This window comes from Salmo salar, chromosome 22, assembly GCF_965601325.2.
Source record: "Salmo salar chromosome 22, fSalSal1, whole genome shotgun sequence".
Lineage (NCBI taxonomy): Eukaryota > Metazoa > Chordata > Actinopteri > Salmoniformes > Salmonidae > Salmo > Salmo salar.
The window spans coordinates 18,156,811-18,172,534 of record NC_138312.1 but is presented as its reverse complement, the minus strand read 5'-3'; the positions used below and the strand labels follow the sequence as shown (position 1 = coordinate 18,172,534).

Sequence of the window (15,724 nt, the reverse complement as noted above, 5' to 3'; positions counted from 1 at the left end):
ATTTCCAGCAATTCTACACATTTTGTCAAGTGTCAGAGATTTTTTGTTGTTGCAGCTTTAAAGATAATATCCTGCAATTCAACATGTTTTTCCATGAGGCAGAGAGAAAACTTTGCAGATATTAAAATTAAATTAGAGTGCATTTATGCTTAAAAAACACATTTTGGGGAATACAAGAAGTATTAAGTTGAAAATTGTTATATTTGGTGGAGTACTGTGGAAACTAATATCACTGTGATCCTCCCAGCCCCATGTAGCCCAGGGTTTAGAACATAAATTGTAGATTAATATTACAAAGTATTGTATTACACCCTCTAAACTTATTCTACCGATCCCTTGGCCAACATGTGTTTAATCTGTTGTTGTTAGTAATAATCATAATGTTTTATAAATATACAATGCATTCGGGAAGTATTCAAACTCCTTGACATTTGCCACAATTTGTTACGTTACAGCCTTATTCTAAAATGGATTTTAAAAAATCCTCATCAATCTACATACAATACCCCATAATGACAAAGCAAAAACTGTTTTTTATAAATGTTTGTGAATGTATTAAAGAATAAAACTTAAATATCACATTTACATAAGTATTCAGACCTTTCCAAATCATGTCCAATCAATTGAATTTACCACAGATGGACTCCAATCAAGTTGTAGAAACATCTCAAGGATGATCAATGGAAACAGGATGCACCTGAGCTCAATTTTGAGTCTCATACCAAAGGGTCTGAATACTTAGGTAAACAAAGTATTTCTGTTTTAACATTTTTATACATTTGCAAAAATATCTTAAAATCAGTTTTTGCATTGTCATTATAGGGCATTGTGTGTAGATTGATGAGGAAAAATAATAATATAATCAATTTTAGAATAAGGCTGTAACATAACAAAATGTGGAAAAAGGGAAGGGGTCTGAATGCTTTCCAAATGCACTGTATATATTTTGAGATCTGGCCGCGGACCCCACATTGAGAACCCCTGGTCTAGCAATCCAAAGGTTGCATGTTCGAGTCGCGTCGGGGATAACTGTATAACTTTAGCTAACTCTTCCCCTGACCCTTACTCTAAACTTAGCCCAATTCATCTAACCTACTTCGTAAATTCACCTAACCTTTGTCGTTTTAGTTCTCTTAACCTTTGTCTTAGTTCCCTAAACCGCCAACGTAAATTCTCCCGTAATTCTCTTTTGTTATGATGCAACAAGCAACTTGGTCTCAGTTAAAGACGTGCAAAATTCTATATGTCCTCTAAGATGTATGATAAGTTACATCATCCAATCCGTATGCTATTGTACGGTAAGCTGTATGATACGTCCCCTAATTTGTAGGATATTGTACGACCGCTATTCCATTCATAATGTAACATAACGTATCATACTAAATGGAGTATCACGGATTTACATACAGAATAATAAGAATTGCCATGAGACCACATTGGTTGATGATGATGTAATTTACTTACCCCTGTTTTGGTTGCAGGACCCTGTTTTGAGGGAAGAGGTTGAGATCATTGTAAATGTATTATGCTCTTTCTGAACTCTTTCACAGTCAATAAAGAAAGTTACAGCAACATTTCATATACTGAGGAGGTAGACAAGGATACAATTTAGTACTGAATACCTTGTTTATTCTAAAGTAAATAAAGAGACTTTGTGTCTAGAGAGAAATAATGGAGTGCACATTGAGCAACAAGGACGAAAAATGTAGAACATTTTTTATGAGGAAAATCTAAATGAAAAATCAAAATGGGATTGAGAGGAAAATCTAAATGGTGGGGCTGTAACGGTGTTAATAACAACAGAACGTTTCAAAAATGTAAAGATATAAGACTTGAATGAATGAAAAAAATTAAGATAAAAATTTTTGAAAGAGAACAAGCAATAACAAGAGCGCTGCATACATGACAAACATTGGTAGACTTTGAGCCACAAAGGACAGTAAAAATGTATATTAACATTCACTGTTTTGATGCTGAATGACGGAATATGACCAAGAAGTCATAAAGGGAAAGGGTAAACATTTAGTGAGTCCCAAACACCCCAAAATAATGTAAAAGGGGGAGGGAAAAAAATCTGGAATGCCATATTGGCCTTACTCCTTTTTTAGCAGCTGCTACCCAAGAGCTGCTACAATGGCAAAATACTTTGACACGTTTCGTGTTGACAGTTTTGCCAGCACCGGATTCTCCGCTATAGGAGTGTGGGAAAAGTATAGATAAGAAAGGAAATGTGTAGATAAAACAGGTAAAAAATGCACAAATCAAGAAAATTAGACTATAAACTGCAGCCAAGCACAAAATACCAGAATGTTCTCTCTGAAAGAAAAAAATAGTACCAAAATCTTTAGCCCCCCAAAAAACAACTCCTGTTTCGACATCTTGAGTTATAGAACAAAACAAAAATAGAATATTGTTTTATATACACATTTTAAAACAGTGGCTGTGTTTGGATGGCCTAGAATACATTATGATTGCTCATACAGAGGCCAACGTCACAAGTTGTTCTTCTTGTTTTTGCTAGTAGTGTATGAAACAACACCAGACGGTAGGGTATCACAGTGATTAGAGCACAGTTTTCTGAGATGGATTTGGTTTTTTAACTTACGTGATGAGCGGGACTGATTCTCGCGATCTGTGTAGATATCATAAAGAGTGGACTGTTAGAAAAGGCTTGTGTAATAGTACTACGTCAACTTGTATTTTGGTGAAGCTCTACTTAAGTCACGTCATATTCCATTACTGTCTGGAGTTTGTGTGCACTATCATGACTTCTAGTGGCAAGCATCAGGTTTCTGACAACATGGAGGAGTGTGAGTATTATTTGTGCTGAGTGACTCACTGCGCAGCATGTCATTGTAGGCATTGTCTGTGATGGCGTAGACGTGGGGCGGGACCTCTGCGCGCCTTTGTAGGCAGCGACAACAGGGGAGGTGTAGACAGGCAGCCATTTGCATGGGTTCACTGTCACACAGAACAGCCCAGAGTAGGTCTGTGGAGAGAGAATTGAGTAAGGCAATTCATCATACCTGGGCTATAGTTTCAACACCTCTGATCAAGTTGTTCCCCAAAAGACCCAACTGAGCAATAATAGAAGGATGAGGGGCACTAACTGACAGTCTCATTTCATATGGACTAAAAACAGACTGACTTGTGGTTCTGGCTACTCAGGGATCCCAGGAAGTGCATGGAACAACTGTCCCACCCCGCCATTGCCCCTGTGGGGTCACTCACGTAGATTATCCATGCGGCGTAGCGCCTGCGCAGATTGAAGAGCACAGAGGCCTCGTTGAGGTGTGTCAGCATGGCCATATCCTCTATCCTGTGAAACTTAGGAGGATTTATCTGCTGGATGTCCTCCTGCTTCACTGTAAGAGACTAGAGTTGGGGAGAGGAAGGAGGAAGAGGCGACAGTGAGACTGGGGCCTTGGGCAAGGAAATCTGTGGTCAAATATATTCTGGTTCTGTTGTCTTATCATATTCAGTCACTACAAACCTATATTCCATTTTATTCTTAAAAACGATTCATAATAACGTATCAGAATAAATTATTATATTATATTTATTATGAGTATTTAATTATTTTATTTAGTATTTAACTATCTATAAACACTTGCAAAGAAATGACCCACTGGGCACAGATGCCAGTTCAACTTCTAGTTTTGATTTACATTTAGTTGAGTTGTCAACTAACGTGAATTCAAAGTGAAATCAACAAAACATTACATGTTATTTGACTTAGGTTAAAAGGTGGGTGAAAAAAATACGAAATTCCCTTATGTTGATGACTTTTTGCAAATCCAATCAGTTTTCCCACATTGATTCAACGTCATCACACACACACACACACACACACACACACACACATATATATATATTAAAGACGTGGAAACAACGTTGATTCAACCAGTTTTTGCACAGTGAGGAGGTAATGCATAGTCATATTTTGTAAACCTGAGTAAATGGTTATGTCAAATCCCTGAGCGCGGCACTCACCCTTCTATCTTTGGTCTCAACGATGACTTGGTCTCCGTTGAGCTCCTTGATCTTAACCTCAATGTAAGCCTCATTTTCGTCTGGAACCCATGCTCGCTTTTTACCATAAAACGCGAAGGTCTTCGCAGCCAGCAACTCCAGGTCAGTTTTGCATAGAACTCATTCGCGTCAAAGCGGGACAATACCGCAATGGCAAAACTCCACACGCCGACGAAGCACCGACAGGACAGACGATTTCTAAAACTCCTTGGAAAAGAGAGGAACATTTACTTTGCATTCTTTTGTTTTCTTATTACGGTTCACATTTAAGTGAGTCAACTTTTTCCTCATTCATAAAAAGTTTAGTTTGGACAAACGTAGGAATGAAACATCACCAAACCAAAAACGCACTCAAAGAACAACATTTACGATTCGTGCGTAATGTAGTGAGTAAATCCATTGTTGACAATAGATGACAACACAGTTTAGGCAGCACAGAAATAGCAAGACATTTTTCAGCAAGAATAAAAAAATTAAAAAATGGTTTAAAAAACCACACATGGGTATGGCGCTGGCGCGTAAAGGCGTGTAATGATGTAAAAACCCAAAACCAGATAAGTTGTAAACTGACCTCAAACAGGGTCCTGCAACGGGATGCCTATTTGGAACAGTGTGTGCGCTTTTTATTGTCTTTCTCAAGGTCACGGTCAGAGTAGCTTAGTCCCTAATTAGCATATGCCACCTCCTCCATCGCCTATTGGTCGTGACCGCGTGTCTCAATTGACACAAAAGGAAAGCAAGGTTTTTATCTCAAGCTGGCTATTTTTACAGTAACAATTTATGTAGGGTACACATTGTGAAGGGGTAAACATAATTATAATATGATTGAACGGCTTTTATAAACTTTGGTGTCACTGTCAGCTGTGGAACGAACAACTATCTAGCCGACAACCATGCAGAATGAAAAATACGTAATTGCCTCGAACTAGACTGAAACACAATACATTTGACTGATAAGCCGTTTAAGTTGCCCACGAATTTATAAACATAAGGGGTTTAAAAAGTTCAAATACCGTTGGGACCAGATAGGTCTATAAAGTGTCATCCTGACATATATTCTAAATAACTGTCTTATTACACAAGGGTTAACTAATAGTTTACTATGAAATAGTTTATTCACAATTATTTACACTTATTATTGCCTGTGAATGCAATTGTCCGGTATATTTTACAAAATACTTCACACTTATCATTATATGTAGTAGCTTATTAAATCTATTTGTTGAGACTAAAACCTGTCTAGTGTCACTTTCGTCCTCAATGAAAATACCAAGTGTTATCTTGTTCTCTATAATAAAAGTTCCTGAAAAGCTCAAGTCTGCACAGCGCAACATGAAGTGAATGAGACGCCCATGTGCTCACTCTGTCCCTCAGTAATTGCCCAGGCGGCTTCTTTGTTGTGAGGAGCCAACAGGGGTGTCTGCCATTGTGTGTGGCCACAGGAGGATGCAACCTTAGAAGAGATTATTTCAGTAGCCCATCTGTGTGACATTAAACATGCTCTATAAATACATCACACAATATTAATAGAGACAAACGGCTCTCTGTTTGAACATGGTGGCGGACAGTACATCTACATTCTCTACGTGGAAGATACTGACACACTGAAGATGTTTGATGAAATAGCAAAGCAGTAATATTTTCGTAACAAGTTATATTGGTGTTCTGTAAATGATGTCTACACAAGGGGGTTATACATGACTTATGCAAAGATAATGGCACATTGCCAGTACTCCATATTGTGAAAGTGAAATATCTCAACTCCAGAGAACTCTACTGTGGTAAATGTGAAAGGAAAACTACTAGTGTGCTTTAGTCTATGAACGTTATGAGTCTTATTATTAGGACGGTGCCTCTCAAATTCTGGCCCCAGTGGACCTGACCTTCAGTCCAGAGGAGCAGAGGAGGAGATGGTGCCTTGTATGAGTGCATAGAGGGGGGTGGGTTCAAAGTGTCCCAGAATAGACAAAGCCAGAGTCCAGCATTCCTGATTGAAAGATTCACTGTTGGAAAGATCTATTGTTGAACAGGCACAGTAGCACACTTTCATGTTCCAGTGCTGTAGTCACAGCAGTACTGAAGCAGTGGCCGAAATGCGATTGGGATTCATTTGTAATTTCCTCAGCTGAAGAGACAGTACAAACAGAGAGAAGACACAAATTAGAGGATTATAATGTTCGGTAACACTTTATTTGAAAGGTCCATTGTAAACCATTCATAAGGCATTAATCAATTGTGTGTTCATCATTTATTAATCCTTACTCCTACATTAATATACCATTTACTAATCAATAGTAAAGTATTTTTGCAGTCCCTAATCTAAAGTGAGTGCTATTTGTACTTTAAAACAAATACTTTATAAATGTTTTGATTGACCAGTGTAATTTCTCACAAAAAGATGGGCATGCCATTGATAGACATTCCTACACTACCTGGCAAAAGATTAATCACACAACACAGGATGTTTAAGGGACTTCATACACATACAATTGAAGTCGGAAGTTTACATACACCTTAGCCAACTACATTTAAACTCTAGTTTTTCACAATTCCTGACATTTAATCCTAGTAACAATTCCCTGTCTTAGGTCAGTTAGGATCACCACGTTATTTTAAGAATGTGAAATGTCAGAATAATAGTAGAGAATGATTTATTTCAGCTTTTATTTCTTTCATCACATTCCCAGTGGGTCAGAAGTTTACATACACTCAATTAGTATTTGGTAGCATTGCCTTTAAATTGTTTAACATGGGTCAAATGTTTCAGGTAGCCTTCCACAAGCTTCCCACAATAAGTTGGGTGAATTTTGGCCCATTCCTCCTGACAGAGCTGGTGTAACTGACTCAAGCTTGAATGCCTACTTGCTCGCACACGCTTTTGCAGTTCTGCCCACAAATTTTCTATGGGATTGAGGTCAGGGCTTTGTGATAGCCACTCCAATACCTTTACTTTGTTGTCCTCAAGCCATTTTGCCACAACTTTGGAAGTATGCTTGGGGTCATTGTCCATTTGGAAGACCCATTTGCGACCAAGCTTTAACTTCCTGACTGATGTCTTGAGATGTTGCTTCAACATAGCCACATAATCATCCTGCCTCATGATGCCATCTATTTTGTGAAGTGCACCAGTCCGCCCTGCAGCAAAGCACCCCTACAACATGATGCTGCCACCCCCGTGCTTCACGGTTGGGATGGTGTTCTTCGGGCTTGCAAGCCTCCCCGTTTTTCCTCCAAACATAACAATGGTCATTATGACCAAACAGTTCTATTTCTGTTTCATCAGACCAGAGGACATTTCTCCAAAAAGTACGATCTTCGTCCCCATGTGCAGTTGCACACCGTAGTCTGGCTTTTTATGGCAGTTATGGAGCAGTGGCTTCTTCCTTGCTGAGCGGCCATTCAGGTTATGGCGATATAGGACTCGTTTTACTGTGGATATAGATACTTTTGTACCTGTTTCCTCCAGCATCTTCACAAGGTCCTTTGCTGTTGTTCTGGGATTGATTTGCACTTTTCGCACCAAAGTACATTCATCTCTAGGAGACAGAATGCATCTCATTCCTAAGCGGTATGACAGCTGCGTGCATGGTGTTTATACTTGCGTACTATTGTTTGTACAGATGAACGTGGTACCTTCAGGCATTTGGAAATTGCTCCCAAGGATGAACCAGACTTGTGGAGGTGTACAATGTTTTTATAAGGTCTTGGCTGATTTCTTTTGATTTCCCCATGATGTCAAGCAAAGAGGCACTGAGTTTGAAGGTAGGCCATGAAATACATCTACAGGTACACCTCCAATTGACTTAAATAATGTCAATTAGCCTATCAGAAGCTTCTAAAGCCATGACATATTTTTCTGGAATTTTCCAAGCTGTAGTGTATGTAAACTTCTAACCCACTGGAATTGTGATACAGTGAGTTATAAGTGAAATAATATGTCTGTAAACAATTGTTTGAAAAATGACTTGTGTCATGCACAAAGTAGATGTCCTAACCGACTTGCCAAAACTATAGTTTGTTAATAAGAAATTTGTGGAGTGTTTGAAAAACAAGTTTTAATGACTCCAACCTAAGTCTATGTAAACTTCCGACTTCAACTGTTTGTGAATAATTAGTTTACTAACATTTACAAATGTGGGAGTGATGATTAATAAATGGTGAGCAAATGGTTTGTAAATGCCTTATAAGTGTTCTTATGTGTTAGAGTGCAGGACTCAATAGTGACGATAGGGGAAAACAATGTCCTCCATGGAAATCTTGGTTTAAGAGGCAGCCATCTTCGTTAATGGCATTATCTCCTGCTGTGGCAGGGCGAGAGGTGTTGCATCAATGGCTGAAACGTTCTTGGGCATCAGTTAGATATAGCAGGCCAGAGCTATTTCAGGACAAGGGGCACTTCAGAGTAGTGGTGGCTGTGTTATGTACCGTGTCACTTGCTCTGCAGTTAAAAAAGCTGACATGCCGATAACACATGAGAGGGGATGAATCCCCAAAGTCCATCAGTGTTGCTTTAAAATAAATCCACACTGTAGTGTAGTATGGACCCACCCTGCACGTCCCTCTGTAGTGCCACACTACATCCCACTGCAACAGCTGAGTCCTGAAAACAACAGCTCTCCTTACATCCTGAAAATACTCTACCAAAATCATTTGGGAGGTTGTATGAAGTGAAGGCCCTCTCAATGCCCATATTTTGATTATTACACATACGGTAGACTGTATGCTGTGGGTTTACTGGCCCAACAGTAAGTTGATCCCAATGTGGAGAGCCAGTGTAGTCATCTGGGACATCACGACAAGACCTGAATCCCAGGAAGCTCTGAAGGGTCACAGTTGTTTTAGATCTTCATTCACAGAATACCATGTGGCTTAGACAGAGAGATCGAAAGAGATGGAGATTTACGAGTGCATTGCATCCAGCAGTGTTAAACACCACACGTGCATGCTCTCATGCTCTCCCTCTCTCTCTCTCCCTCTCTCTCTGTCTCTCCCTCTCTCTCTGTCTCTCCCTCCCTCTCTCTCTCTCTCTCTCTCTCTCTCTCTCTCTCTCCCTCTCTCTCTCTCTCGCTCTCCACCTCACACAATAACAAAAGTAAGATCCGTCGCTCCACTCTTACCCCCTTTCAAATCAAATCAAATTGTTTTTGTCACATGCGCCGAATACAACAGTTGTAGACCTTACAGTGAAATGCTGAATACAAGCCCTTAACCAACAATGCAGTTTTAAGAAAAATATGAAGTAAAAAAATAGATAATAAAAATATCAAATAATTAAAGAGCAGCAGTAAAAGGACAGTAGCAAGGCTATATACAGGGGGGGTACCGGTACAGAGTCAATGTGCAGGGGACACAGGTTAGTTAAGGTAATTGAGGTAATATGTACATGTAGGTAGAATTAAAGTGACTATGCATAGATAATAAACAGAGTAGCAGCAGCGTAAAAGAGGAGGTGAGGGGTGGCAACGACAATGCAAATATAGTCTGGGTGGCCATTTGATTAGCTGTTCAGGAGTCTTATGGCTTGGGGGTAGAAGCTGTTAAGAAGCTTTTGGACCTAGACTTGGTGCTCCGGTAGCACTTGCCGTGCGGTAGCAGAAAGAACAGTCCATGACTACAGTCTTGCTCCCAGACAAATTAAACAGCTTCTTTGCACGCTTTGAGGACAATACAGTGCCACTGACACGCACCGCTACCAAAGCCTGTGGGTTCTCCTTCTCCATGGTCAACGTGAATAAAACATATAAACGTATTGACCCTCGCAAGGCTGCCTGCCCAGATGGCATTCCTAGCCGCACCTCAGAGCATGCGCAGACCAACTGGTTGGTGTGTTTATGAACATATTCAACCAATCCCTATCCGAGTCTGTTGTCCCCACATGCTTCAAGATGGCCACCATTGTTCCTGTTCCCAAGAAAGCTAAGGTAACTGAACTAAATGACTATTGCCCCATTGCACTCACTTCTGTCATCATGAAGTGCTTTGAGAGACTAGTCAAGGATCATATCACCTCCACCCTACCTGATACCCTAGACCCACTCCAATTTGCTTACCGCCCCAAAGGGTCCACTGACGATGCAATCGCCCTCACACTGCACACTGCCCTATCCATCTGGACAAGAGGAATACCTACAGTTGAAGTCAGAAGTTTACATACACTTAGGTTGGAGTCATTAAAACTAGTTTTTCAACCACTCCACAAATTTCTTGTAAAACACTATAGTTTTGGCAAGTCAGTTAGGACATCTACTTTGTGCATGACACAAGTCATTTTTCCAACAATTGTTTACAGACAGATTATTTCACTTATAGTTCACTGTATCACAATTCCAATGGGTCAGAAGTTTACATACACTAAGTTGACTGTGCCTTTAAACAGCTTCGAAAATTCCAGAAAATTCCATCATGGCTTTAGAAGCTTCTGACAGGCTAATTGACATCATTTGAGTCAATTGGAGGTGTAATTGTGGATGTATTTCCTACCTTCAAACTCAGTGCCTCTTTGCTTGACATCATGAGAAAATCTAAAGAAATCAGCCAAGACCTCATAAAAACATTGTACACCTCCACAAGTCTGGTTCATCCTTGGGAGCAATTTCCAAATGCCTGAAGGTACCACGTTCATCTGTACAAACGATAGTACGCAAGTATAAACACCATGGGACCACGCAGCTGTCATACCGCTCAGGAAGGAGACGCGTTCTGTCTCCTAGCAAAAGACCTTGTGAAGATGCTGGAGGAAACAGGTACAAAAGTATCTATATCCACAGTAAAACAGGTCCTATATTGACATAACCTGAAAAGCGCTCAGCAAGGAAGAAGCCACTGCCCCCAAAACCGCCATAAAAAAGCCAGACTACGGTGTGCAACTGCACATGGGGACAAAGATCGTACATTTTGGAGAAATGTCATATGGTCTGATGAAATAAAAATAGAACTGTTTGGCCATAATGACCATCGTTATGTTTGGAGGAAAAAGGGGGAGGCTTGCAAGCCGAAGAACACCTGCCCAACCATGAAGCATGGGGGTGGCAGCATCATGTTGTGGGTGTGCTTTGCTGCAGGAGGGACTTCTGCACCTCACAAAATAGATGGCATCATGAGGACGGAAATTATATGGATATATTGAAGCAACATCTCAAGACATCAGTCAGGAAGTTAAAGCTTGGTTGCAAATGGGTCTTCTAAATGGACAATGACCCCAAGCATACTTCCAAAGTTGTGGCAAAATGGCTTAAGGACAACAAAATCAAGGTTTTGGAGCGGCCATCACAAAGCCCAGTTACACCAGCTCTGTCAGGAGGAATGGGCCAAAATTCACCCAACTTATTGTGGGAAGCTTGTGGAAGGCTTCCCGAAACATTTGACCCAAGTTAAACAATTTAAAGGCAATGCTACCAAATACTAATTGAGTGTATGTAAACTTCTGACCCACTGGGAATGTGATGAAAGAAATAAAAGCTGAAATAAATCATTCTCTCTACTATTATTCTGACATTTCACATTATTAAAATAAATTGGTGATCCTAACTGACCTAAGACAGGTCAGACAGGTTTTTACTAGGAATAAATGTCAGGAATTGTGAAAAACTGAGTTGAAATGTATTTGGCTAAGGCATATGTAAACTTCCGACTTCAACTGTATGTATGAATGCTATTCATTGACTACAGCTCAGTATTTAACACCACAGTACCCTCCAAACTCGTCATTAAGCTCGAGAACCTGGGTCTCGACCCTGCCCTGTGCAACTGGGTCCTGGACTTTCTGACGGGCCGCCCCCAGGTGTTGAAGGTAGGAAACAACATCTCCACCCCGCTGATCCTCAACACAAGGGTGTGTTCTTATCCCTCTCCTTTCACTCCCTGTTCACCCACGACTGCGTGGCCATGCACGCCTCTAACTCAATCATCAGGTTTGTAGACGACACTACAGTGGTAGGCCTTATTACCAACAACGACGAGAGAGCCTACAAGGAGGAGGTGAGGGCCCTCAGAGCGTGGTGTCAGGAAAATAACCTCTCACTCAACATCAACAAAACAAAGGAGCTGATCGTGGACTTCAGGAAAAAGCAGAGGGAGCCCCCCCCCCTAGTCAGAACTAGAAGCACAAGCATTTCGCTACACTCTCATTAACATCTGCTAGCCATGTGTATGTGACCAATAACATTTGATTTGATTTGATGACTAGGGTGGCTGGAGTCCTTGACCATTTTTAGGGCCTTCCTCTGACACTGCCTGGTATAGAGGTCCTTGATGGCAGGACGCTTGGCTTCAGTGATGTACTGGGCCGTACGCACTACCCTCTGTAGTGCCTTGCGGTTGAAGGCTGAGTAGTTGCCATACCAGGCAGTGATGCAACGAGTCAGGATGCTCTCGATGGTGCAGCTGTATAACTTTTTGAGGATCTGAGGACCCATGCCAAATCTTTTCCATCTCCTGAGGGGGAATAGGCTTTGTCGTGCCCTCTTCATGACTGTCTTGGTGTGTTTGGACCATTCTAGTTTGTTGGTGAAGTGAACACCAAGGAACTTGAAGCTCTCAACCTGCTCCACTACAGCCCCATTGATGAGAATGGGGGCATGCTCGGTCCTCCTTTTCCTGTAGTCCACAATCATCTCCTTTGTCTTGATCACATTGAGGGAGAGGTTCTTATCCTGGCACCACACAGCCAGGTCACTGACCTTCTCCATATAGGCTGTCTCATCATTGTCGGTGATCAGGCCTACCACTGTTGTGTAGTCGGCAAACTTAATGATGGTGTTGGAGTCGTGCTTGGCCATGAAGTCATAGGTGAACAGGGAGTTCAGGAGGGGACTGAGCACGCACCCCTGAGGGGCCCCCTGTGTTGAGGATCAGTGTGGCAGATGTGTTGTTACCTACCCTTACCACCTGGGGGTGGCACATCAGGAAGTCCAGGATCCAGTTGCAGAGGGAGGTGTTTAGTCCCAGGGTCCTTAGCTTAGTGATGAGCTTTGAGGGCACTATGGTGTTGAACGCTGAGCTGTAGTCAATGAATAGCATTCTCACGTAGGTGTTCCTTTTGTCCAGGTGGGAAAGGGCAGTGTGGAGGGCAATAGAGATTGCATCATCTGTGGATCTGTTGGGGCGGTATGCAAATCGGAGTGGGTCTAGGGTTTCTGGGATAATGGTGATGTGAGCCATGACCAGCTTTTCAAAGCACTTCATGGCTGCAGACGTGAGTGCTATGGGTCGGTAGTCATTTAGACAGGTTACCTTAGTGTTCTTGGGCACAGGGTGGTCTGCTTGAAACATGTTGGTATTACAGACTTAGTCAGGGACAGGTTGAAAATGTCAGTGAAGACACTTGCCAGTTGGTCAGCGCATGCTCGGAGTACACGTCCTGTTAATCCGTCTGGCCCTGCGGCCTTGTGAAAGTCGACCTGTTAAAAGGTCTTACTCACATTGGCTACGGAGAGCGTGATCACACAGTCATCCGGAACAGCTGATGCTCTCATGCATGCTTCAGTGTTGCTTGCCTCGAACTGAGCATAGAAGTCATTTAGGCTTGTGTCACAGGGCAGCTCTTGGCTGTGCTTCCCTTTGTAGTCTGTAATATTTTGCAATCCCTGCCACATCCGACGAGCGTCGGAGCCGGTGTAGTACGATTCAATTCCCCTCTCTTCCCTTTTTCTGTTGGTGAGGAGATGACAAATTCCAATCCCTTACTTTTCCATTCTAGATAACCCAAACCTAATGGCAGAGACACTGAGGTGGCCGTCCATTTTCTACTGTACATTTCATCGCCTGATAATTTTTCTGTAATCGTCCAGTGATTGCCTACAAAAGCTGACAGCAACTGTAGAAGCTCAAGTCTCGCCATCAATTATCAAAGGAGACACAAAGACGTGTCACACAGGCCAAAACCTCAATGATTCCTCTGTGAAAGCTCCCTCCATGCCCCCTCCAAGTCAACAGCTATAGCCCACACAGACAATAATATGAGCTAATCAGTCTTTTAGCAACTCATTTGGATGAGATACCTCTGCCATTACCCCCTGGCTCCAAACAATGGTATGTCTTTCATTGTGCTAAGTCTCGGTTTCTGTCTGTGCGCCTGCCCCTGCCTGGGGTATGGACGCCCTCAGCTGTCTTTCTATTTCCAGAGCATGGAGGCATACCTCAGCCTTGCCGGGCCATCAGAGACAATGGGCATGCTGCCTTATCTAAACACAGCCCCGCAGACAATCTGACGCACTCCAGGATCCCACTGAGAGCCTGTTTCAGCCTCCAGAACCCCCCCCATTAAGCACAGAGACTGACTAGAGGGGTTAACAAGGCAACACAAACACAAAAGCTGTTAAGTTATCTGTTGACAGTAAATGGTCCAAAACAAGGAGTAGTCCACTGAGCTCAGTAATCCACAATTTAGTTATTTTCAACTTTTCTTGTGTATTTTGGGCATAAATATGAAAATATCAAAAGATGCTTTTCCATAATATTGGAGATGTATTGATTTATTATTACGCTCCATTTAGTATGATATGTTACGTTTCATATGGTATGTATTTATTTGTTGATGTCCATCACCCATTTTGTGATATATGTTACAAAATGGCCAAACGTACAATATGTTATGAACTTGCAAAATGTTTGATATGTTATAAATTCTAGCTAGGTGGCTAACGTTAGCTAGGCTAGGGGTAGGGTTAAGGTTAGGGTTACGTTTAGGAGTTAGGATAAAGGGTTAAGATTAGGGTTAGGGGAAGGGTTAGCTAAAAGGGTTAGAGGAAGGGTTAGCTAAAAGGGTTAAGGCTAGTGTTAAGGGAAGGGTTAGCTAACATGCTAAGTAGTTGCAAAGTAGCTAAAAAAGTAGTAAGTCGTTGAAAAGTTGCTAAAATACTGAAGTTGTCCATGATGACATTCGAACTCACAACCTAGACGTTCGCGTTACACATCCACCCATCCACCCTACTTTTGTTTTTGCCATAAGTAACACCTGTCTTATGTAACCATACCAAACGTAACATATTATACTACCGTCAGTGTCACGGATTTACATTTACTATGTTACGTCTAATCTATGAGACCAGGCTGTAAAGAAATGTTCTATACTGTGGGCCTTGGGTTTAGTTGCTCTGCATGGCCTAAAATAGAATTGGAGGTCATTTGTCTGGCTGCTTGTGAGAGCAGCATTATGTGACCCACGACATCTCATTGTCAGCGTAGACATATCTTAACCTAATTTACAAGCAGGCAGGCGTACCTCTGGGGACCTTGGGGGTCCTTTTAAAGATACCCATGCGGTACAGGTGGCTACACAGGCTTGAGACAGTGATTTGGCCCCTGTGATGTTTTGATATGAGATATGAAAGCTCCTGTGACAATGAGAGGCATGTCCGTGGGCCAGTGTCAGACCATACACCAACAGGAATGTGTGACTGATGCACAGGTTCTCTTTCGCAGTTTACACTACATGTATCAAACTCATTCCACAGATGTCCGAGTGGTTTTCACTACTCCCTTGTACTTGATTGATCAATTTAGATCACTGATTGTTTAGGTCTTAATTGAAAGGAAACAACAAGAACCAGCAGACAGTAGGTCCTCCATGGAATGAGTTTGACACCCCTGGTTTACACAGTCCTCAAGCCCTGACCTATTTCTGCATACACACACACATACCCCACAAGACAACAGCACCTGTCTCTCATGGCAACTGTTTCACTGCCCAGAT

The 15,724-nt window shown here is 41.7% G+C and overlaps 1 pseudogene across 1 annotated transcript in view; it reads right to left on the bottom strand.

Annotated features, from left to right (window-relative positions):
• Positions 1-15,290, bottom strand: part of LOC106582783 (myosin-7-like) — a 29,162-nt pseudogene extending 13,872 nt beyond the window's left edge. The window contains exons 1-6 of the transcript XR_014382258.1: positions 15,254-15,290; positions 3,994-4,151; positions 3,232-3,375; positions 2,840-2,989; positions 2,606-2,632; positions 1,461-1,485 (exon numbers count right to left, since the gene is read on the bottom strand). The product of XR_014382258.1 is annotated as a myosin-7-like (transcript). The remainder of the gene's footprint in view (positions 1-1,460; positions 1,486-2,605; positions 2,633-2,839; positions 2,990-3,231; positions 3,376-3,993; positions 4,152-15,253) is intronic.
• Between the last annotated feature and the right edge of the window lie 434 nt (positions 15,291-15,724).